Source organism: Crinia signifera, chromosome 5 (assembly GCF_055691185.1).
Source record: "Crinia signifera chromosome 5, ASM5569118v1, whole genome shotgun sequence".
Lineage (NCBI taxonomy): Eukaryota > Metazoa > Chordata > Amphibia > Anura > Myobatrachidae > Crinia > Crinia signifera.
Genome location: NC_139221.1, coordinates 63,554,528 through 63,581,486, shown reverse-complemented (window position 1 = coordinate 63,581,486; position 26,959 = coordinate 63,554,528). Strand labels below are relative to the sequence as shown.

At 41.2% G+C, this 26,959-nt stretch overlaps 1 protein-coding gene across 6 annotated transcripts in view; it reads right to left on the bottom strand.

The window, feature by feature from the left end:
- RALYL (RALY RNA binding protein like) overlaps nt 1-21,415 on the bottom strand; it is a 589,572-nt gene extending 568,157 nt beyond the window's left edge. For 2 of the 6 annotated variants that reach the window (XM_083187340.1, XM_083187342.1), the window contains exon 1: nt 20,928-21,410. The gene's annotated coding sequence lies outside the window, so the exon portion shown is untranslated. Of the gene's footprint in view, nt 1-20,040; nt 20,820-20,927 lie in introns of those variants that run through there. The other 4 variants (XM_083187341.1, XM_083187343.1, XM_083187344.1 and 1 more) reach the window with 3 other exon arrangements.
- Nucleotides 21,416-26,959: the final 5,544 nt, after the last annotated feature.

The following is a 26,959-nucleotide window of genomic DNA, read 5'->3' as shown; positions in this document are numbered from 1 at the left end:
TGAAAAACTCCATGTCGACCTTGTGAATGTCGACAGACAATGTCGAACTAATGACCTTGTCGAACTAATGACCTGTCGAACTAATGACCTTTCGAACTAGAATCATGTCGACCTTTTCCTATGTCGACCTAGAGTCATGTCGACCTTTTAGCATGTCGACCTAATGGATTCGACCTAATGACTTTCTACCATAATGCAGTAGACCAAATGACCGCATCCCATATATATATATATATATATATATATATATATATAAGAGAGAGGAGATAGGGGTGCGCTAGATATACCACACTGTGGCTTTACATACAATGAATCAAATAAAACTTAGAATAAAAGCAAGTAACATTTATTATAAGGTCAAATCCAGCATTCAGTTTTCATTTCGCAGTTTTTACATATATGCCACATATAGTTCAGATCCGCTGCCCAACACGTTTCGTCCCTTGGGACTTCATCAGGGGCGATGAACCAATCGAAGCAAAAATATGGAGATATTTCCTTTATGAATTAAGGTCTCTTAGAATATTTAATAGGGTAACCACCAGCAGTTTGGCGGAGAAGAACTATCTCAGGTAATAATTGATCTAATTGATTTATACAGAAGTTCTGTTATATCCCACCACGTTTGAGTGATCTTAGTCTCTCGGACTTGATAAATGTGGATTCACACAGAGGAATGGGTGTTCTACCCGTGGTCTCTCCTATCACAGTAGGAGGTATGCAGCTTCAATTTTTAAGGGAAGAATCTCTCCAATCAGGGAGAAGGATAGTCCTCAGCAGACCCAAATCAAATGCAAAGAAAACTGTTTTAACAGTTTCAGCAGCCTCTGAATGTGAACTGTGCCAAGCATCACTGGCTCCTAGAGATCCTGTGATGCTTGGCACAGTTCACATTCAGAGGCTGCTGAAACTGTTAAAACAGTTTTCTTTGCATTTGATTTGGGTCTGCTGAGGACTATCCTTCTCCCTGATTGGAGAGATTCTTCCCTTAAAAATTGAAGCTGCATACCTCCTACTGTGATAGGAGAGACCACGGGTAGAACACCCATTCCTCTGTGTGAATCCACATTTATCAAGTCCGAGAGACTAAGATCACTCAAACGTGGTGGGATATAACAGAACTTCTGTATAAATCAATTAGATCAATTATTACCTGAGATAGTTCTTCTCCGCCAAACTGCTGGTGGTTACCCTATTAAATATTCTAAGAGACCTTAATTCATAAAGGAAATATCTCCATATTTTTGCTTCGATTGGTTCATCGCCCCTGATGAAGTCCCAAGGGACGAAACGTGTTGGGCAGCGGATCTGAACTAAATGTGGCATATATGTAAAAACTGCGAAATGAAAACTGAATGCTGGATTTGACCTTATAATAAATGTTACTTGCTTTTATTCTAAGTTTTATTTGATTCATTGTATGTAAAGCCACAGTGTGGTATATCTAGCGCACCCCTATCTCCTCTCTCTTTATCTTTTCTAAATCTGTACCTTTACTTAACAGCAAGGTACGATAGAGGTGCTGCTCTTAAAGTGCATTATTGGGGCCACACTTTTTTTGTCCATATATATATATATATATATATATATATATATATATGTCTGGCAGATCGGTCTGGCACTCTCCCACAGGTGCCTTCTGGGAACTATTGCAGTAGAGTCTTGAAATAACAGGCAGCGGCAGCGGCACTCAGGCCCTTATTCTGGTTGGTGCGGTAATATCCGCGTGCGTTCCTGCCGCCGATGTTTTGTGTCTGCGCATGTGCAGAGGCGTCTCTGCGCATGTGCAAGCGGGGCGTACGGCCAAATCCCGCATGAAATGTGAACACGACGAACAGGGGGTGGAGAGGGGCGTGAAGGGCTATTTGGGCTCATTACCATATGCATACGCCCCGCGTTTCATGGGCGTTCCCATGCAAACGCTGGGCGTACGTATGGTAATGCGGTCGTGACGCACATGTAGGGGGCGGACATATGACATCGCCGGATGTCAGCTGCCCGCCCAGATCCCTGCTTTTGCACGGAAAAATGTCCGTGTGGTCTGAGGTTGCGGGAGCTGGTGGACCACTCGGTCCTGCATTCGATGGTCTGCGACCATCGAATGATGGGGGAGGTTCCCTGAGATGGAGGAGGCGTATTCCGTGAAAAATACATGTGCGGTCCGTTCGGCCAGCTTCTTACCGCGTACGGACGGAGTTGGCGATCCGTATGGAAGGCGGGGTTTCGCACGCACGGTCCTGGCCGCATAATCGGATCCGGCCGCACCGATCAGAATAAGGGCCTCAGTCGGGAAGTTTTCACACAGTGAATTAAAGAACACAGCATTAAGCCATTAAAATATGTGAAACATTAAAATACTTCGGAATAATCCGTTATCCAAAATTCTCCTTGTCCTGAGCATCTCTGATAAGGGATACTCAACCTGTATGTATATATATTTATATAAACTGCAGGAGGTCCGGCACTCACTCTTGCTGATAATGCTGCGCCCGGTGCCCTCACGGTAAATGGGGATTTGTAGGAGACACAATGTGCCGCACTCGTAGCAAATAAATCAGGCTGTCAAAGGAGCAATCTGTGTGTGTGTATATGTGTGTATATATATATATATATATATATAAAGATACAGCATGGGTGGCACTCCAGAAATAAATACAAAAGTCAGAGGTTGTGAGCTAACGTTTCAAATGTTATTCCAACATTTTTCATCAGGGTGTTGGAATAACATTTGAAACGTTGGCTCACAACCTCTGACTTTTGTATTTATTTCTCGAGTGCCACCCTCGCTGTATCTTTGTATTGGAGCGAGCTCACCCTCTTCTCCTGGGAGGGCACCCGGCTGTTTGTGCATTGATTTATGGAGTGCCGGCCATTCCCTGGATCCGTTATATGTATATGTATATATACACACACACACAATAAGGTCACATTCACATCCAAAGAAAAGCAGCCACTGGCGTGTCTCCCTGAATATCCATGGGGAGATCCAATTATATCGAAGTACTGAAGGGGCACTCACCAGGTCTTATAGGACCTACACATGCTGATATTAAGGCATTTTCTAAACGGGTTTGCAAACTTTGGCAAAGTCACTTAGAAAATGCCTCTACTGTACATTGGTGTGTGTGTGTGTGTGTGTGTGTGTGTGTGTGTAGGAGCTTTAGCAACAGTGTGTTGCTTGCCGAGATTGACGGTCAGTGTCCATCAATCTCACTAATCTCCAGTGTTCTCCACCAGAGAACACTGTTGCTGTCAGCTCACTTCGCACACATCAATGACAGCTCGCTCAGCCCACAGCGCTCATAGCTAGTACTGTGTGGGTTCTGTCAGTGCTGTGTGCTGAGCGACAGCGGCACAGCAGAGGCTGACCTAGCATAGCTAGGAAGCCCTACACACATCGCTATGTGTGTAGGGCCCATTAGAACAACAGTAGCCTTAATTGTTTAAATCATCATATTATATAGGTATCCACAATGTTTTGGTCCCATATAGGACCATCGTCAGGTGTGTACAGCATAACAGCATAAACAAGAACCATGCAGATCAGTAGCACTAATCACTGCTGATCTGCATCATCAGCAATTTATTTTACAAATGAATGACTTCACCTATTGCATCAATTTTTTTCTGAGAGGAGATGCAATAGGTGAGGAGATGTCCATTGGAATACAGAAGAGAAAAAAAATGGGTGAGGGTGAGAAAAGGGGGGAAATTGGGACAGAAGAGATGGTGAAAATATTTAAATTAATTGAACAGGTGGCATAGCGTTTGCAATGTGATTTGTTTATACCAAATTCAATATGATTCAATACAGTGCGCAGTGAAAGGCGCGGAGAGAAAGATTCAACAGCTATTCTAATTATTTTGCTGATAAGTACTGTACGACTAGATTTCTGCTCGCAAATCTCGTGAGGTGCGAGCAGAAATCTGACAAAACTAGGCTGGCAAAGCTGTTTTAACCCTTAGCGTGGCGCAAACAGCATCGCCGCGGGGAACTTAAGTAAAAAAATGCCGGTACTTGCAACTTAACACCTGCGAGTACCCGCATTCTCCAACTTAGCAAGGTGCTGATTGTAAGTAATATTAAAATTATTACCGGCATTTGAAATAAAAGTGTATTAGTTTTTAGTGTTTCTTGCTTAAAATTTTGTGTATATCAGCAATTTTAACTATCTCTGCCTCCTACTCTACATGAAATTTTTTTTTTATATATTACTGAAACATATTGGATGATCTATCACAGATTGTTTGGGAATGTGACCTCATTATTGAAGGTATATATATCCAGCCATTATTAAGCATCATTACACCTTTGATAAAGCTGCCAAGAGCAGCGAATCGCGCCAGTATTGCTGCTACCTGCTCTGCACCCCTCCAGATTGAACCGTAGTCCAGACCAGCCCTCAAGATCTACTTCTTACCCACAACCTATGCCATTTTGGCAATTGGAATTTGCAGATGACCACCCCCCAGGCATTCTTCAATTGGGAATTCAAGAAATTCCATCTGACTGCATAAAAAATCTATCCAGTGGGAACGTCATTTTTGCCAACATCTGGGCCGACCGCATGTACCCAACAGCCTTTACCATCAGGGGCAGTAACTTTTAACCATCTCCGCATAAATATTTGGGCATTAATAGGAACGGACTCTCCAGTATGGTTGTTTAATTGTGGAAGCAGGCACTGTTTTTATATTTGTTTTTAAATTCTTGTTTTATTATGGCCATTTACTCTATTTAGTAATTTTATCTCTATTGATAATTAAAAATGTTTACGTAAAGATCATCCAATTGCACACCTAATCTTTTTTTTATTAGCGCTGCACTTTCGCTTTTTCTTTGTTACATGTTTACTGGTCTAACTACTGTAACTTGTCCCAAGCAGCTGCTTAGAAGCCACTCATACCAAGCATCCCATCTTCAATAGAACTTTGTAAACAAACCCTGTCACACAAAGCCAAAGTTGTGCTGTATCAATTGTTATCATTAAACATTTAAAGGTACTTGTTTCCTAGCACGGCGCCCATCGCATACCGTATTTAGTGGTATGTATGTGTATGCGATGCGATATTCACGTTAAATTAACAGGAGTGCTTGTACAATGAAATATCGCATAGCATCGCATGCCAGCGATGAGATATTTAATTGTACAAGCACCTTGATGTGTGCTTACATTGTTAAATGCACCCCCATTGTCAACGACACCCCCACTATCAACGCCAACCCAAAGCGTGGCGAGCACCGCGAGCCCCCGAGGGGCGGCGGTACGCATCCTCCGACCTTTTCATACCCCCACTATCCACATCGGCGTGGAGTGGATTTTAGATAGTGTCGCCACGCTTCGGGCTCGGTGGCTCACTGTGCTTGCCACACTTTCTAAAATCAACTCCACGGCGACGTGGATAGTGGGGGTATAAAAAGGTTGGAGGACGCGTATCGCCGCACCTCGCGGGCTCGCTGCACTCGGCACGCTTCGGGTTGGCATTGATAGTGGGGGTGGTGTTGACAATGGGGGTGCATTTAAAATTGTAAGCACCCATTAGGGTGCTTGTACAATTAAAAATCGCATTGCATGCCGCTATATTGCATGCAATGCGATTGCACAAGATGCAGTGCGATTAAAATCGGGGGCGCCGTGCTAGGAAACAAGTACCCATTTAAACTAAGGGAACCTGGTACAACTGTCAGATATAGCTGTACCACTACCCAATACAGAAAGTGGAGCGCAATACCTCTCTATCTCTACTTCATCAAATATTTTCTATTTTCTAAAAATGTTCTCCCTACATTTCCGTTTATATCTTGTCTGTGCTCTGCTGCTAAACCATTGCCTACTATAAGTTAGAGACAAAGATCACATCATTTTTATGTCATTTAGGACACCTAATAATTATTTACTTTTTTATTATTCAGAAACTGCACTGAGACTAATTTACTGCAGCGAGTAGTCAAAATATTGAAAAATGTTTCATACTATGCTGTATAGATATCTTGCTATATATATAATGAAACATTTCCTTGGGATAAAAGCATGAAAAATGCACTTGCACAGATAACTATTTGCAAATGATGTTTACAATGGAATAATATACTGCTGGCAAACCATAAAATGTCATGATATTTAAAAAATATTTTTTTCGTAGTGTTTACAAATTAGGCTTGGTGGAAGAACAGCAAGCATACCTTGCTTGCAAGGATAAATAATACATTCCTCAATTTAAAATGCGATAAACACAGCACATTAAAATGTCTAGTGAAATAAAACATCTGTGGAAAAACATTCTAATAAATTGATCACCAATATTTTTTTTTTTATTTACTGTTAAATTAAATTACTAGTCTATGTTTTGTTGTTTTAAACTCATAATACATTTACACAGCAAAAACTGTTTTAATAATTTACAATTTAGTAGAAGAAGGAGGGGTTTGAACCAAAAAAGTTAATTTAACAATAGTCTCAATGTAAAAGGATAACTGAATTAAAATATAATATTTTTAGCAGAGCTGTCACAGCTCGCACGGTCAGTATTCAACTGACCCCCTGCATACACTGTTTCCCACTCGCTCCGTTTTTGGAGTGAGGGGGAAACGGCGTATGAGGCCGCTAACACAGCAAAACTCACGGCTAACTGCAGTGGGCTCCCTGCATTAGCCACGAGCCTCACTGTTTGGGGAAATCCTCGCCGTCCTCTGACAGCGAGGATTCCCCCGGAATGTTGAATAGGGTGACCGGCGTGGGGGTTAAAAGGCAAGGATCGCTTATTTTCAGCGATCCCCGGCATTTAACACCCTCACTGGCCACACTGAATACACCCCATTATCTTTATCTTAGATGTAAAAATGTATCAATCTTTATTTAATCTTTCAAGAAATTTTAAGTTAGCCACGTCTGCTCACCTTTAAAGGTCAGTTTAGTTTTCATAATCATCATCATCATTATGATAAAAACAAATATGTGTGTAAACTATTTCTGAACATATTTATTTCTATCAGTATTTTAAGGCAAATACACTACTGTAAAAAAAAAGAAACAAACAAAAAAAATAAACCACAAAGAATGGCATCACGCCCTGAAAACAGTGTGGGACAATATGCAGAATTATCAGTTAATAATATTCATTTTGTTCTCCCCAATATTCATTTTTTCAATCAGTAAAGTTTTCCACCTTATAATTAAAATTTCTAAATGATCATTTCTTTCTCAGCCTAGAAGCTACTGAAACTTGTAGGCAGAATCTAGTCATCTCCCACCCAGACTGCACTAATCTACTACTCTCTGGCATTATGAACTCCATCCTCTTCCCCGTTCAGTCTATCCTTAACTCTATTGCTCAACTTATTTTCCTTTCTTGTCCCTAGACCTCTGCTGTCCCTCAGTGCCAGCCTCTCTAGTGCCACATTGTCACCAGGTTCCAGATGATTGACGGACAATGTCTAATCAGACAGTCAATAGGTTGACAACAAAAATTAGACACGCATTAGTTAGACATTGACAAAAGATATACACATTAGTTAGATGTTGCCAAAAGATAGACATGCATTAGATATATATTAACAAATGTTAGACATGCATTAGACATTGACAAAAGTTAGAAATGCATTATATTGTACATGCCAACACACTCAATATCCCCACAACTGTCTTTATTTTTATTTTTTTTAATGATTTTTTTAATTCCAGTAGGCATAGAGGGAAAATGGAAAAGTGCGAGGGGACATTGTCTTTTACTACTTATACCAAACCCTTTCTCACCACTGAATCCACAAGGTCATTGTCCACTGTTTTCCTCCCAAAATCTTCAGCTTTATTTCCACTCACATTCCCTTGTACCCATATGGCTCTGCCAATTAAAAAAATCTCTACTTATCTCTGATTATGTTCATCTTCAGTATTTCTAACTTTTTTTGCACCCATCCTCTGGAAAGTTACCTGTGCACTCTTAAACTTGCTTTCATTCTTTAAAAGGTGCATTTAAGACTCATCTATTCACACAAGCTTATTACCTCCCTTCAGAATTTTTTAACCTCTCCATCCGAAGCTGGCTTTTACCATACAAAGAATAACTACAAGTTTTATTGGTGTCCATTGATGTAGTCTAATCAACCCAATGGTTGATGAGGCACTGTGATACACTGTGTTTGAAGTTATAACATCATTGTTTCATTGGTAGTCTACTGTTCCTCAAACACACATATAGTAACTGTTTTAGTCAGAGCACATTGTCAGTGCACAGCCAAATTAAGATTTGTTAGGACAATTGGTCAAATAACTCATTGTGGTCTTTTACACTAAAACTATTGTTAAAATGCCAATTCGTATAATACAGGTATTATGAAGTTGTAGAACATTTTAATGAAAAGGAAATATCTTATGTAATTGACTCGTTCAAATTAAATTAGTAAACATTACTCACAATATTACATTTATTAAAACAAGTAAATATAATGCCAGCTGCTGTTTCTGCATCACCATTAAGAAGGCTATTCAATCTTGACCCCTATTTCCGCCAGCAAAAAAATAGTGGCCCCCACCTACAGTATTCAATGCTGCCATTTCCGACAGCATTGAAGGCAGTTTCCGACAAAAATGATACAACTTTAAAACTATTCAGATTTGTTTTGTCTAAATGGCCTTGGATTGTCAAATTTTCTGACTTTTTTTGACAATCTGCGGCCATTTTTGCCAATCCTTGGACTTTTTGACTTTTTTCGACAGTTGGAGTCCCAGATTGAATACCCCCTTAAACCTCTTAATGCACAGGTCAAATATTGCACTGGATACAATCCGAAATGTACGTCAGGCAGCAGTTGGGCTGTATGTCGGTGAAAAGTAAGAAAGAAGACAACTGCTGTATGGCTGGGGAGGACAAATAATTTTGCCCCATCTAAAATTTGGCTCTGGTCCAATGGTTCTTTCACCAAGCTCATAAAATCATGAGCCAATTTTTTGGGGGTATTTTTTATTTATTTTTTGCATTTCTGCTCTATATGGCTACTAGCAAAGTAACCTTGCATAACCGGGCATTGGTTTTGATACCCTGTGGGGATTGTCATAACTTTGATTTGTGCACTGAAACTTAGAGTAAAATAATAACCTTGCAATTTGTCTAAGGATTTGTTACCGAAAATGCATTGTGAATAATTCCTAACCAGGTTCCATTGTTTTTGGAATTGCTCTTCGTTAATGTAAATGTACTGTACATTAATTTCTTTTGGCAAGACATTTTTAACAGAACAGTAAAGTGGTAGTTACCCCACCTAAAATTCACTGTGTATATAGCATCTAATAATCAAGATCACACATGCACTGGCAAACAAGTTACTGCCCTTGTACAAGGCAAGACATACAGCTGCCAGCCAGACCCAAACATCACTCAGAGGTCACTTTTTTGGGGGGATTAATAGTGGAAGAGAAGATTTTCTGAGGAGACTTCATAAAAAGACCCCTTTATGTTTCATGAAAAATACAACTGAACAGTGGTGCCGTCTAGGTGGCAAGTGAAACACAGATAAAACTTTGAGTCGATATATCAACATTTTGAGGGCTGATAGTGTTTCATCATATGATACATGATTGTGACTACTTACTTACTTATTACGCACATTGTAGCATACTTTAAAACATCACCCAGGTTTATTCCTGTTTAGCATTCTCTCCAGGGAAATAATTATTATTAAAGTCAAAGAAACAATTAGATAAATACTGCATATGATATACAGTAATTGGTAACATACAACTCACATCTCTGCCCCAAGACATCACCAATTCAGACGTCTATCTGTCTTTGATTTGAAAAGTAGTTAGTACACCTTGTTGATCTCTGCAAAACATTTTATAGCATTACTCTCAATGAATCTTTGCATTTTAGATACTTTATTACCTTTTTGCTTTATATCTATAATATATATAGTGGCAGAATAGCCAATTAAATTAGGCGTTGTATATTTATTTCTTATTAAATCAAATTAATTAAATAATTCTGACAAATATGAAGAATTGTGAGTTAAAATATGAAAAGGTTTGCCTATTATTATATTTACCAGTACAATGCTAATCAAAGTACGAGAGATTCGTCCTTGAGCTTTTATCCTTTATCTGTATAAAAAAGATCACTGCTAAGCTGACACTGCACTTTTATTCTTTAGTGCAACTGTAAAGTATTTGCTGAATTATATTATATTGTCCTAATGTGACAATGTCGGTATACATCTACCAACTCAAACCAAGGGAAAGTGGATCCTTTACGTCATTGTAATAAACGTATTAATTTGTTATATGGACAATGTGATATACAGTAGGGCTCCCACAACCGCTTGAGATTTTGGCTCATAACACATTGTTATTCTCCTGGTGCCGACTTTCTGCCAAGCAGATCTAGAGTTCATTTGACACTCTCTCCATTTTAGCACCTTTTCTAGTCGTCTTATAAATTAGCCTACACACTGTACATGTCTTGATTTTAAAATCTGCTGTATGTAAATTACCAAAGTTTTTATTGTTACCCTCTGTTAGCTTTGGTTTTATAATTGCTATGGAAAAGATGGGAAGTTATACATGCGTATCATCTCTTATATATTTGGCTACATCTGTCAATCATCTGCGGCTGTAACGCTGGGCGGGGTCACACACCACCCAGCCTGCAAGATCGTAGCCAAATATATAACAGAAGAAGAGAACCAGGGGTTAAAGTGGGCCGGAACGGGGCGGAAGTTCTTATTGAAGCTGGAATTCAGTTCCGCCTCCTTCCACCCATCATGTCTGGCCACAATTGCAGTTCCCCAAAAGCAGGCAGGCTGGCTTAGGCTGCATTAAGCACTGCAGCCAGCTTTTACGTCTTGCGCACGGGCACCTTAATGTCTGGCCTGCGCAGCCTCAGGAGTCAGGACACTCAGCTCAGCCTAACAAGCGTCCTGCCGCCGCCAAAGCCACCTGCCCCGATAACAACACCCCCCCCCCCCACCACCACCACCGCAGTGTAGTGGTAAATGCGTTAATTACCTCCAGGCTCCGGCTTGCTGTCAGCAAGGGGGTATCAAGCAGCAGTGGACCGGAGCTTTGCGCTATGCCATCCCCCTGCCGAGTGAGACAACCCCGAGGGTGTGACTCCTCTCACCCTCAGGATTGTCTCACTCGGCAGGGGGATGGAATAGCGTGGATCTGCTTGAATCCCCCTTGCTGACAGCTGGAGCCTGGAGGCATTTAAAGCATTTGATGCAGGGTGCACTAGATCTTAAGAATACAACTTAACAGGCAGCGTGCGCCGGCGGCTGCCCTGCCCACCGCCTGCCTCTTGCCCTGCTCACCCGGTCCAAACGTCACGGACCGGACAGTGAGGCCGGGCGGCTAATTCACTGCTCTCTGTTGCTGCTGCTGCTCGGGCCGGCTTCCGGGCAGCGCAGCGCAGCATAACTCCTCTTACAGTCACCCACCTGCCCATGCTACCCTCCTCCCTGGCTACAACAGCGTTATCAGCCATCCCAAGCGCTGGCTGTAGCCTGGAGGAGAAGGTGTTCTGCTGCTGCCCGTGCTGCCCTGGACCTGCTGCAATCATTGATCCTTATCTACAAGGTGAAGGTGGATTTTTTTTATATAGCTAATTAATGATGTTATAAACTTGGGGTTTGGGGGATTGATGGGGCCGGGGGAGGGGCGGGGATGCTGTATTTATTTACAGTATCTTATATAGCGCAGCAGATTCCGTTACAGCGTCTTATATAGCTCAGCAGATTCCGTTACAGCGTCTTATATAGCGCAGCAGATTCCGTTAGTGTCTTATATAGCGCAGCAGATTCTGTTACAGTGTCTTATATAGCGCAGCAGATTCCGTTACAGTGTCTTATATAGCGCAGCAGATTCCGTTACAGTGTCTTATATAGCGCAGCAGATTCCGTTACAGCTTCTTATATAGCGCAGCAGATTCCATTGCAGTGTCTTATATAGCGTAGCAGATTCCGTTGCAGTGTCTTATATAGCATAGCAGATTCCGTTACAGCGTCTTATGTAGCGTAGCAGATTCCGTTACAGTGTCTTATATAGTGCAGCAGATTCCGTTACAGTGTCTTATATAGCGCAGCAGATTCCGTTAGTGTCTTATATAGCGCAGCAGATTCCGTTACAGTGTCTTATATTGCGCAGCAGATTCCGTTACAGTGTCTTATATAGCGCAGCAGATTCCGTTACAGCGTCTTATATAGCGCAGCAGATTCCGTTACAGCGTCTTATATAGCGCAGCAGATTCCGTTACAGCGTCTTATATAGCGCAGCAGATTCCGTTACAGCGTCTTATATAGCGCAGCAGATTCCGTTACAGTGTCTTATATAGCGCAGCAGATTCCGTTACAGTGTCTTATATAGCGCAGCAGATTCTGTTACAGTGTCTTATATAGCGCAGCAGATTCCGTTACAGTGTCTTATATAACGCAGCGGATTCCGTTACAGTGTCTTATATAGAGCAGCAGATTCCGTTACAGTGTCTTATATAGCGCAGCAGATTACGTTACAGTGTCTTATATAGAGCAGCAGATTCCGTGACAGTGTCTTATATAGCGCAGCAGATTCCATCAGTGTCATTTTAATGGGGCGCAGCCCCCTACGACGGTGTGAAGAGCGCCCGTAGGGCGCGATGAATCACCTAGTCTATATATATGTGTCTAGTGTTTGTGTGTGTTTCTCCAAAACAATGCCATCTGTTGATAGTGAGTGAAAAGACATCTCATTTTCTCTCACACATACACAAACACGGAGGCAATCACAAGGTAGCAGACTAGCTTTCAAAGCTTTTGATTCAAGCGGGCTTACTAATTCCCTTTATAATGACTCATGGTTTCACACAGCAATATGAAATGAGCATTTATGATACAGTACAAAGATTTTTTTTGAAATATCTACATCAGGGGTGAAATTTAATAGGATAAGAGATTCAGAAAGTGAGAGATTTGGTAAGAAATCTCCAGTTTATTTAAAGCGGCAATCATTTACACTTTAAAATCAAACATCAAAGATGTATCTTCAACACCTAAGGAACTCAATTGTTTCATGGCTGAATATTTATTCTTGGAAATAAAGCCGTTTTCTAATGCATTACTAAGAGGTCTGTTATACTGAGTTGTACGCTTCACCGTTATCCACGCAAATGAGTAATTATCAGCAGATGGTGCATGTGCTGCGATCGCACTGCTCTTGTATCAAGGTGCTCCAGAATTCCTGCTCTCAATGAAGATTTCATCGCAAAGTGATTGACAAGAAGGGACTGTCTGGTGGTTGCAAAATCGCAGGATGTTTTTGGGACATGTATCTGCTATCAGCTATGAGCTAGTATATATGAAGACATGGCACCTGCATCGCCGATGCCGTGTCCAGTCTCCATGGCCATGGGGCTCCCCTTAATATCCATTTTCTGGTTAACAGCTTCACTTACTAACAATAGCAGCTCTGTAGCCTAGAAAATCTCGTTACAACTGCATTTGCGTACAACTCTGAATTAGACCCAATGTTAATTAGCTCTGTATTAAAAATATAGGTACTCTTTACCTAGAACGGCACCCACGATTTTGATCTTAGTCATCGCAAGGTAAAAAATCACGTCGGTCGCATCGCATGCGGCCAAAAAATCGCATGCGATGCGACCGACGCGATTACCGCAATTTTACATAGGGAACAATGTTAAATGGCCCAATTGACCCGATTTTACATAGGGAACAATGTTAAATGGCCCACAGACCCCAAATAGCCACCCTGAAGTGTGAAATGGCCCCCCCAATTGTTAACGCCACCCCACGATCAACGTCAACCCGACCTTTTCATACCCCCACTATCCACGTCGCGTGGAGTTGAGAATAGAAAGTGTGGCGAGCGCAGCGAGCCACCGAGCCCGAAGCGTGGCGTGCGCAGCGAGCCCCGCGAGGGGATGCGGATACCTTCACAGGTATCCGCGTCCCCTCGCGGGCTTCCCAGGTATCCGCGTCCCCTCGCCACATTTCGGGCTCGGTGGCTCGCTGCGCTCGCCACACTTTCTATTCTCAACCCCACGCCAACGTGGATAGTGAGGGTATGAAAAGGTCGGAGGACGCGTACCGCCGCCCCTCGCATACCGCCGCCCCTCGCGGGCTCGCTGCGCTCGCCACGCTTCCGGTTGACGTTGATTGTGGGGTGGCGTTAACAATTGGGGGGGCCATTTTACACTTCAGGGTGGCTATTTGCGGTCTGTGGGCCATTTAACATTGTTCCCTATGTAAAATTGGGTCAATTGGGCCATTTAACATTGTTCCCTATGTAAAATCGTGGTAATTGCGTCGGTCGCATCACATGCGTTTTTTTGGCCGCATGCGATACGACCAATGCGATTTACATTTTAACATGCATTTCTATGTAAAATCGCGGGCATCGCATCGGTCGCATCGCATGCCATTATAATGGCATGCGATGTACATGCGATGCCCGCGATGGGTGCCGTTCTAGGTAAAGAGTACCAAAATATATGATTACTGGGACTAATTTTTTAAAACCAGGGGGAAAAAAACAAAAAAGTAAAAAAAAAAGTGTATTAAAGTAATTGTGTGTGTTCTATTCTGTTACAACTGCCAGGTTGTGAACAGCCTTTTTATCCCACATTTATCATTTCCATCCTCTCCTGAAAAGACTGAATGGTGCCCCCTAGGACAGATGGCGAGGTGGTTGGTACCATGCAGCACAGTCAGCCACTACAAGATGGAGAGGCTACATGGCTAATGCAGGGGTCTTCTCTCCGGCCTAACCTATGGAGCTGGCTATCCACATACTGTGGTGGTTTGTCTCTCATTTATATATATTTTTTTAATTTTTTTATATGAATAATTGAAATTTTGAAAAATAAATGTGAAAGCGCTCTCAAATAATGTCTAGAACATCTGCCCTTCATTAGGTGTGTAGCTGAGAGCTGCTTATATTTATATACCCACATGCAGGGCATAAAGTGGACATGTAGAGGTGGTGGAACTCACTTTTTCTATGCTACCGAATTCCCCCCCCCCTCCCCTCCCCCCATTAGGCAGAGACATGGCCAATGGTACGGTTTTGGGCATCCCCCTCTAAACTAGAATGCTTTTCTGTGAGAAGTACTGTGCAGGGCCAATGTGGAGGTTAAAATGTTCCACCTCACCATTAGAGGTGGTGGAACTCAATTCCACCCAGTTCCCCCTCACTTTAACTCCTGCCCACATGGATAATGATATATATATTCTTTGGAGATGGAATATAATTATTATTATTCCTTATTTGATTTCTGATTTCTTTTTGTTAGATAAACAAATGTAACCCATACCTTCAATGTATGAATACAGTACCATTCCCTAGTTTTTGTCTGTTATTTCTTGTTGACAACCTATATTACTTGCTTTAGATGTGACCGAACCAGTGACAGTGATATTAATACAAGCAATTACACATCATTGGTGCATCTCTGGATGCTATTATCGGCTGCATGACCAATTTATATATAGAAGTGCTGTTACTCAGTTAACTGTCTTCCCACTAGGTTTCTAAAAAGATATTCCCTATCTGATTTGTCCAACCCAATCAAATACATTTTATAAGTAGCATTATTATTTATTTAATTGCTTAATTAAGTAACTAATTAAAGTATATCCCACAGCTCTTTAATCAATATTACAAAGCCTTTTACCAATTATGTAAATGTTAACATTTACACAACATGGAAACACAAGAACTAGAAACGTAAGAAAGTTTATAATCTAAAGGTAAAAGGAGTAGAAAGAAGAGATGGCACATATCAGTTGACAGGGTGAGTGCACATTGTATATCAGATCATGGTGGGGAAAAAGTTGACAAGTAATTTCAGTGAGGTGAGTTATGGGGTCAGGCTATATACCTGTTTGAAAATATTAAATTTAATGGATTGGGTAAATGCCGCAAGACATAGTGAATGTCTGATATTGCAAGAGCTAAATTCTTTGGGCAAGATGGAAGAATCCTAGAGGATCAGTGGAAAAGAGAAGAGAACATACTTAGGGGTTGAATCTGATTGTCACACAACACTGTGAGTTCGTCCTGATGTTTTTGGGACTGCGCATGGTCTATTATGCGCATATGCAGGCCTTGTTTGCGAAAGGCTTAGGCGAATTGCATAGTTGCCGAGCCATTTGCAAGTATCAGGGCGGGCTGCAGGCAGATGGTGGTAGAGATGGAAATCACCCATCGGAACTCCCAACGGTTTAAGGGCATTCCCATGAGGCATTCCCATGGGTACGTGTACGGGATGATGTCTTCCGGGGTGGGCGGCTGACGTCATATGACGTCAGCCTCCCTGTCTTCATCTTGGTGCCCCAAATACTTCCTATTACTCCACTGCATTTTATTTTTGAAGCAAGGAGAAATCATTCAATGGGCAGCAGAGGCATGTGAGGGGATGTGTCTTCCTACACATGCCCTCGAATGTTAACGTTGGCAGCGGGGGGGGGGGTGGGTGTTTGCATGGGAATCAGGCGCTCGGTAAGCTGTGATCGCGGCTTACCGAGCCAACCTGAATCAGCCCCTTAAAGTGGAATTTCCCTTTTGCAGAGTTCCTGGAAAATATAAATGAGATGAATGGATGTAAGAGTTTAATGAGGGTGTCATATCTTAGAATTTAACTTTGAACACTAGATTTTATTTAATATGCAGTCAGGTGTAAAGGAATAGCATTTGAAGAGTGGGAAGAAAGGTCTTGAATACAGCAAAATGAATGCAATGGCCTAGAAACAGTGCATTAACTTACATATATGTTGTGAACATTGACCATTCTATGTATTTAATTTGCCTTACTGACCAAGTATGCGTGTGGTCTATGTTCATAATTTTACATAGCTGTCATGTGTAAATATCAATATTTGATTATATAGAACTAAATAACAATCCATCAAAATGACGACTTAGTCTCTATCTGCTCCTCACTCCAATATCTGTCTTCACAGCTCTCTCTTCATATACAGCAAGTTTGAAACAGATCATTTTGCTTTCACTTTGTGTTAAAGAGTAGTTTGGTCCCTCTAGTAGCCTCTAGTGGTCACTGGTAGGACTTCACCTCAAAAAGGTAAGGAGTAGTAAGGCTTTTATATATAGATATACAGTATACATTTTTTATAAAAGTGTGTAAAAGTTAAGGTTTACTATTAATGATGACATAACCTGCATTTGATTAATTTAAAGTGATCTCATGAATTTTATAACTCAGCTAATCATTTCCTCATGTACCGTACATACATGTCTCGACTGGTCTAACCATATGTTAGGAACCACTACTGTTTATTTTATTTTAATTATATGCTAATATTAGTATATGTATGCATTTGGAATACCTTTTATGACTTTTTATCTTCCTTTTTTTATTTGCTATGTCTTTTTAACTATGTCTTTTTAACTTTCTGTTTTTATCCATTAAAATGCTTTTTGTTTTGTACCTTGTCCAGAACATGACTTCCTACAACCACTGAGTCAATGTTTTCCAGATCGATGTTGACTGGATAACGGTAGAGTAGAGATTGAAACCATACATTAAATGTAACTGGAAAAGGGCATTAAAGGTGGCCCACTGTCACAAGAATACCTAATATTTCCGGGTAAACAAAACAATATCCCTTAACCATAAAACAATGTTACATTAATGCTCATAATACTACAGATTGGTATTGTGCTTTCTGGTTCCCATTACATTAATTCATCTTAAATTTAACTGGAAGTGTTGTATCATCAGATGCCTAACACTTACTGACATGAATACACACTTTATTCAGTAGTTCTAAAACTTCAACTTTGCAATCACATCTTGTATTTATGCAACTAATGTGTTATGCTACTGAGGCTAAATGACCAAATGTCAAACCGTTGAAATCCATGGGATGTTATGATTAAAGAATATACTGTACTAGCCACATGTCTTCATGTACTGACTACAATACAAATGGGATAATACATTCTCTACTGTTATTTATATGGATATTACAAGTCACAGATCATTTGTGTGACCTTATAAAAGCAAAGACTGTAGGCAGAGTATGTTTGTACAAGTCTTAAACATCCATTTGAGTTCTACCACCCCTAAAATCTAAGTAGAAGGTGCACTGATCCTTAAACATTTGTACATTTTGTTACTGATTATCATGATGACATAACCAATTACCATTATAAGCAATGAATTTACATCTCAGTGTTTATATAGATATTATTTATAGGCGTTTACACATATATTGGCATCGTGTGTATAATATCTACCTATTACTGCACAAACTTTTGTCCATTGAATTCGTGAACCCCACACTCGTCTATGTATTGCGATCCAGCACAGTAATGTAAACCAGATGGTTATCATATACTATACTAATTTGTTCAGTATTATGTTATTAAAACCTGTATGATATATGTATACAGTATGTTATGGAAAATGCCCATTCAGCAGTTTAGCAAGAGTTGAACCACAAATTATAATGCATAGCTTACACATAAAGCATCATATGCAGTGTATGTATTAACTGAAAAGAAATGCAGTTTTTACAAGGTATTGTCCAACAGCTCTTTGAAATACAGTACAGTCTTCTACAGGCATTTACCTGGCCAGAAAACCCTCAGTTACAGTACTTAGTGTACATATATCACATATATCATGTACTTACATTATTTATCAAACAAATATTACAGTATACTGTAACAGTCTTTTGAGTATTGTAATAGTATAATACAGTTCTGTATGTAAAGTATGTGAAGGCATTCTCTGGAAGTATCCAGAAAATGTTTGACATTACTGTAATTCCAATAAGAAACAAATGCACTGTATCATATCAACAGGATAAGTCAAGAATCAAATATCTACTATGACATTCTTCAACTGCAATGTCTAAAAAAGTGTATTTTATATTAATTGATAATGAGAATTAGTAAGCCTGTCTTAAAAGTAAATTCACTCTGTGTGATAGATCTTTTGCATCCCATTTGTAATATATCAACCTCTTAAATGACAGCATCACTACCCATGTCTGAAACTGCTTGGGGCAACAATACTTCACTGTTGAAGGATGGCTTACACCTCTGCATCGCAACTAAACTATTCTTGTTTATGTCTTTCCTCCAGCTATGTTAAATACACCTGCAAGCCCTCGAAACACTGACTGACGTTGAAACACAGAACGTAATATGCTGGTATGTTCTCCAGATAGTATTAAATCATCAATGACAATAAAAGAGCGACAGCGACACAATAGATGTCAGCCAATATGATGTATATAATGTTGGTAAACAGCAATTTCCTTACCCAGTGCCAACAAATCTGGAATGATGCTTAAGCCATTCATCCAACAGTAAACTAGGTAACATGAGATTGTCAGAGATACATTTGACAAAGGCTGCAGTTAGCATAACTCCTGAGATGTCTGTTGACCTTTTCAGAGCTGTAGCTTGTTATAAAAATACAATACCACACTCTGCAAACAAAACAGTTGTCTATCATGCTAATTAATAGGATGCCACTTAATTTCCAGATGGACTAACAGAGTTAGTGACGGTGATGTACTACACTACAGGCAAGGGCGTAACTACCATAGGTGCAAGGGGTGCAGCTGCTATGGGGCCCAGAGCTGAAGGGGGCCCATATTTGCTGTCTAAGTATATGTTTTACATACATTTATCACCATCAGTTGCTAAATAGGGGGCCCTTACAAAATTTTGCAATGGGGCCCACGATTATCTAGGTACGCCTCTGACTACAGGGCTTGCATGGATAGCTTTATCTTTATATCTACATACCTTAAATATAGTAATTATCATATTAACTCAATACAGTTCTAGAACACTTTGAGGACCAAACCAACATTAAACTTATTAACACTCTGAATGGTATTGCATACATACTGTATGCTGCAACTACTGTAAGTTACAAAGTACTGTAACTGCTCAGCTATGTTACAAGAGTACTGAGTAATATGCATACATTACATAGATAATGATAAGCAATAGCTAGTTTAGTTCCTGCTCTTGTGGATGCAAACAGCGGAAACGCCTTCAAGGGATGAAGTACCTGCACAGTGAGTGTCTCAGATGTTCACTTCATCTTCTGTTGACAAGGAAACCAAACCGCACTTCATTTTTCCAGAAAAAAAAATACCTTCCACTGCCATCAATTGGAATTGTAAATAGGTGCACAAAGCAGATATATAAATATATATATTTTTTGTACCCCCAAAATTACTTCAGGAGAGGACAAATAAAATATGCAGAAGCCAATGGCAATCAAATGGGTGATGGGGTAAGAATAATAATAGTAATAATAATATTTAAAAAAAAAATGATCACAATTGTAAGAAAAAGTTATGAAACGGTTAAATAGAATTTTTAGAGGGAAGTAAAAACAAAACAAAAGCAAAAATAAAAAATGGTGCTTTTTTTTTTTGCCAAGGTTCAAGAAAAGAAAAAGAAAATTAACATCTTGCACCAGAGGTAACAAGAAGACAAACTCTTGGAGACACTGAAATGTATTGCAAATCCAATATACACCAAAAAGATAAAGCAGCAAAAATAGAATCAAGAGTTACAAACATGCTTTGGTATGTAAAAAAAAAAAAAAAAAAAAAAAGGATAATAATTAAAAATAAGAACACTACTGTACATCTACTTCACATTGTCAATGAAAACCAGTTGCATATACTGTGTGAGCTGTGGCTCTCTCCCAGCAGCTAGCAGATTCAGCACCTCTCTCTCTAGCACCCAGCCTGCTACAAAAACTTGCACTCAGGGTTAAAAAGCATGCCCCAGCTCCCATCTTAAACAATCAGCAAAAGAAGTTTTTTTTTCTGTATATAAAAAAAAATATATATATATAATAAGAAAAAGAAAACAAAAAAAAAAAAAGAAAAAGACAAAAAAAAAAAAAAAAAAAGACAAGAATGTCACCGAGAAGGTACTCACCCAGTGGGGGGTAAAATGTTGTAATAAAAATGGGATTATTTAGGAGTAAAATACAGTATGGCGGTGTGAGAAGGAGTGAGCAGCTTCTCTCTCTCTCGGTCTCTGCCTCGGGCACTGACACGTGACTTGGAGCCAGGCTGGCTTGCAGGCAGAGGAGGTGGGAGGACTGGATGGAGGTATGGAGGGGGTGCTATGGGGCAGGAGCAAGGTGGTGAGATGCTGGATGGAGGTGGGAGACTGGCATATGCAGCAAGACCCTGGCAGAGCTCGGGTTGCTGCCACCTTGAAGTGGATGAGCTGGGAGATAAAGGGAATCAGGTGTCTTTGCAAGACCCTCTCTTTGCTTCCTTGTTGCAAATGCTGCAGATGCAGAGCATCAGACAAGTCCGGCACAAGTTTCCCCTAAAGCACCCTCCCGTTCGTGCTTGCAGCTTCCAGTCCCTGGGACGCTGTCCGCTGCTGGTGGTGCTGAAGCTGACACGGAGGTTGCTGTGGAGAGGAAGGGGTGGAGTGGGGAAGGCAGCAGCACCAGTACAAGCAGAGCCGTGCTGGAGAGAGAGAGAGTGAGAGTGTGAGAGAGAGGCTGTTGACTGCAATGTCCTGGGCACCGGACACTATACCAGGGTGCATTACAGTGTGTGGCTGCATTACTGTGCAGCTGGCACACCTGCTGGTGCAGCTGGAGGTTCCTGCAATGCAAATAGACTACTGTATTTTATATAACAGATATACTAAATGTCTATATTGCTTTTTATGGCTGTCTCCCATAGACATGGTAACCTTGACCACCCACACTTGTTATTTAGTTTTACTATTGTTATGGTTATGTTATGTTGCAACAATGTTTGATTGCTTATTGTCCAGTAATAAAGGTGGGCAGCATTAATGTGATGTGGGATCCTTACAACCTCCCTAATAAAATTGTGGAGCCAGGACTGACAAAGTAGGCAGCCCCCCTTCTCAAACCCATGGCATGCTTGGTAAGTACTCCAGTATCTGCATAACTGGCTGCACTACTCTGTGTCAACATTGCTTCATGGGAAATGTGAACTTTGTTGATGACGAATTATACTTGATTCCAGTCCAGGGCCCCCTTTCTGCCTCGGCCTGGGACAGAAGTACCAGGAGGCAGCCCTGCTTCTGCTTAAGATTCACGTCATATTGTTGATGTGTTCAGCATGCACCCCTCCTAGGATCCCACATGTATAGTAAATGCTGCATAGACAGATTCTGCACCCCCTGCTGTATACAGATACACTGTATTGGTATAGTAGGGACTGGAGAGTATCATACATACAGTAGCTACAGCATATTACAGGAGTCTTCTTGTTCTTCACAGCTCAGTCAGTAGGTGTAGCAACACTACCTATCCCAAACAGTCTGTTCTAAAGCCCGGTACACATGGGGCAACTGCAGCCCGTGCTGAGCGATGTGCTGATGCACGTATTGCGATGTGTGCTGAGCGATCTGTGCTGAATGGAGTTTAGCCAATAGGCAAAATCCAGTGATCCAGCAATGTCAATCTCTGATAGCGCCGCACGGGACTGCACATCGCCTTTGCCCGGGGCCATACACACGGAGCTAGCAGTGCTTCATTTCTAGGCATTCTGATCAGATCACCTAGAAATGGGGGTAAATTTGCCCCGTGGGTATGCCCCTTAAAACCATTTTGTTCTTATAACACATGTTAAAATTGGGTATAAGGTAACAACCCTTTTTAACAAAGGCTGCAGGAGCACCTATAGGGAGAAAAGGAGAGTGAAATTTGCAAATCTATTTTATAACTGGTTGCAGTACCACATTCTCAGGTGGACTCGGAGTGTAGAATGGCTAAAAATAGAACATATTCCTTTTTGGATAAAGCTGACTGGTTCTTAGTTTGTTGTACTGAGTACATTTGCAGATGCTGCAGTACATACATTATTTAAGGCAGCAGTTACTGATCTGGAAAATGTTTATGTATTCACAATCATATATTTTATACAGCGTTGTAAAGAATTACTCCTATTTATTTAATATAACTATAATATGTTTGTTTACCTAATTACTACTACTACTACTACTACTACAACTACTAATACTACTACTACTACAAGACAAAGTTTTATTTCAGATGCCTGTGGGTAACATTGTAGTTATATACTATATTGCTTGTAAATATAGTATGCATAAATTAAATAAATTATAGGTAGATCAATAACTTTATTGCATCTACTTTTTTATTACATATGGTACTATTGCCATAGCAAAAAATATGATAATTGCACAGTGTATTGCTGTTTTTTTCCTTTACGTTCTAATAAATATCTAAGTGTTTAACTTTCATTTGCTTGTGTGCTGTGTCATTCTACACTACACGTTCTACATTAACTGTATCTCTGACATGAAGAACTCTATACACCTCATGATAATTGTCCCGTATTTAAATAGATACAGTACAGTACAGTTTGTGTGTGTGTGTACAGTATGTATGTGTGAGCCCAAATAGTAATGATCTATGATACCTGTACTTATGTCTTTGTGGACATACTTGAGTGTGCCAAAAGAGGTTTGGTCAAATTACCCTGGCCTGTGACTTTGTGTGTAGGGGTGGCATATCCACAGTTCAACCGGTGATGCCAAGTTGGTCCAATGTACACCAGGTTAAGGCATAGCCATGACTCCACCAGTGACTAAACCACGCCAGTACATTGTCTGTCTGATGTCTCGTAGTCCCTGGATACATGAGCATAACTTTGGTGGAGGCAATTTCTATATGGCTGGAAATTTTAGGGGGCCCTGGACCTAGATCTTATTTCTTTACCAAGTTCTTGAAATTGCCTGCTAAGAAGTTGGGTCTGGCAAATTGCCTGGGTGGACTAATCAGAGGACATCTCTCCCTCTAAGTAATGCCCCACATTGATTTGATCCATCTCTCACAATCCTATTTATTCTCACAGACACCATTGAGATAATCAGTAAGTCAGCACTGTTGGATAGTAGTGCAATGTGGCATATTGTGAACTAGTGGGAATTCAGTGTGGCATTTTATGAACTAGAACAATACTATAGTGCATAAGATATACAACAGTAGGTCACTACTATGGAACATAATATGAAACAGAGCACTATTACTGTATGTTGCATAGAATGTTCTAAGCAGTGGTCAAAGTGGAAATTTAGAGGTAAGGGAATAGAATATAGGGGTTGCCCCAGGACTCCAGAAACTTTAGATATTTGTAAAATATGAGATCTAATTTCGAGGCTTTTTAGCACTATGTAGAACAATATATACTATGTAGTATATATAAAACACATTGGGGGAAATTTACTAATTTACTTCTTATTTTTTTAGCACCCTCTAGAAGATAGTAGACAGAATCTGATTGGTTGCTCATAGCAACATCACATGTGAAGTAGAATTCACATCTTAGTAAATTTTCCCCATTATATGATCATAGCTCATTCTTCATGTTTTCGACCTCAAAGTCTCAAATGTTCCCAGAATATATCTCTAATGTCTACCCTTTCCTTGTGCACCTTCTTCTTTACCTTACCTATAGCTTATGTCTATCACTCTCCTACAGTATGTGCCAATATCTTCATCCCAGGTAACTCTGTCACTCCCCACATGCATTGTTTTTTTGTGTCTCATCACATGCTTCTTTCTCTCTTATTTATCCTCTGCACATCCCCTGGTCCTCTCATTCTTGCTACCCTCTCAGGGCCTGCTTTCCACTCACAGTGCCGTAACTAGGTATGGGCGAGGTATGGGCGAGTGGTGTGCCCAACCGAGTGCAGAGGCACTGTGGGGGCACTTCTGACTTGCAGGGTGCATTGAATGCTGCCTTGCAGACAGTAGTGTCCCCGCAGCCCCTCTACTGTCTACTATAGTGGCCTAGACTCAAGGAGAGTGCTGTATTTTCTGCGAGCCTACAACCTGCCCCCTGTGCATGATGTCACACCTAAAGCAGGTGGGGCCAGAACTCGGAACTGTGAGCGCTTGTCATATTCTCAACCCCCTCATATCTCTCTCTCTCTGCTTCTTTCACTGGCTTAACCCCTGTACCTCTTAATCCCGCCATACCTCTCACTCCCTGGTCCTGTCACTGCCTGCTACACTATCACGGCCTGCTTACATCTCACCCACCTTGTACTCTTTGCTTTGCTCACTAAGGGCTAGATGTACTAAGAAAATTTCTGGGCATACCACTAAGATGAAGGTGTGTACCAGTGGTGCCTGCAGCTGTTCACCACTGGTGCATCACCTGTTCGGGCACCCCCCCCCAGTGGCCACCCTGCTCTCCCCTTCCATCACTCCCTCTCACTTCTCTGCTCCAGCAATTGAACACCGGAGCTCCCTTGCCCCCACTGACATTAGTTCGAGTAAGCAGGCAGCAGGCGGCAGGCTCGGGGATGTTCGGCCTGGTTCGGGGGGGGACTCAGGATTTTGGGCGTCCGAGACCTCCCGAGCCACCCCGAACATCCCCGAGCCTGCCACCTGTTATGATCGGCTGCTGGGGCAGTGCCCAGGAGATGCATGAGGATGCAGCAGAGATGAAGGGGAGGGGGAGCGACAGAAGGGAGGGAGAGGCAGGGGTGGCCCACAGCTTTGTGGTGGGTTTTGCTGGGGCAGGACAAACCTGCTCTTATAGGTTTGACCTGCCCCAGCAAAACCCACCTCTCAAGGGGTTAACGCCACCACGGCGAACACCCAACCAAACCCACCACAGAATCCCCTCGGTACCATGTGAGGGGATGTGTTTGCTAACACTCGCATGCATCCGCTAGCATGAGAAATCATTCGATGGTCACAGACTATCAAATTATTTCTCCTGCTCTCGCAAATCAAAGTTTGTCTGAACTAACTTTTATTTACGAGCACTAGGCCAAAGATGGGGCAGGTGGCTGACATCCTGTGGTGTTGGCCCACCAGTGTTCCCATGGGAACATCTAGCATTTTCATGGGACAACCCATAAAACATTTGGCGTTCCCATGGGTAAGCCCCGTTCCCATCACCGTCTGCCCCCATCCGTCCCTTCCCGCAACGAACGGCCTGGCAAGTGCGCAGACACCCCCCACCATCGGAACAGGACCGAATTTGCCCCGTTCCAAATTATGTTGAATCACCCCCATGTTGGGTGAGCACAAACTGAGCAAACTGAGGAAGAAAAACTGACAGCTGAAGAAATCATTATGTGCATGCTCAGGAACATATAAACCATAAACTTTTTTATAACACGTGCAACATAGTAACATCAGCATAGAAAATAATCATATCACCTAAAGATCTACGACTGGTAAAATGAGGTTAGAGGTGACTTAAATTAAATTCCACTTATCCAGGAGATGAAGTGGTGAAGCAGGATTAAGAATGACTAATTATGAAAAGATTTGCATTCTGTATCTTCTGGAAGATTTAAAAATACAAAATTATTTGGAAGGATAATTGAGATCTGACAATGTATTGGGAGTCAATTTACTAAAGCTTCTAAAAGTGAAAGTGGTGATGCTGCTCATAGTGACCAATCAGATTATGTCTATCATTTCTACAATGCAACAGAGAAATTATAGTTAGAATTGGATTGGCTGCTTTGGGAAACATCACCACCAATGTACCCTTTAGTGTGCACATACACAAGCAAACAAAACAATGAAAAAAAACCAACAGTTTTTTCTTGATCAGTTGTTACATTTAATTTAATATGTACAGTAGGATTAACTTAGTCTTCTCTTGTAGCACAAGAAATAACTTTAAATATGTAATTTCCAGTGGTGGATCCTGTCTATTTGGAGGAGGGGTCTGCTGCTGCCTCTGCTGTCTAGTCTGAATAGAAGGAGAGGGAGGAGGAGAGGATACATTATAGCTCCAGCAGGCTCCTGGCACCTGGCCAATGGGATTACACCTGAGAAAACACTGGCTTCGGCTACAGCCCATAAAACCCATATAGGGCTGATGATAAGGCAGAAAGTGGCTTTCCACAGGAACCACACTTTCTTCTATCGCAACTGTAATCGGATGCCTGCCCTCACTGGCTATGCCCCTCACCAT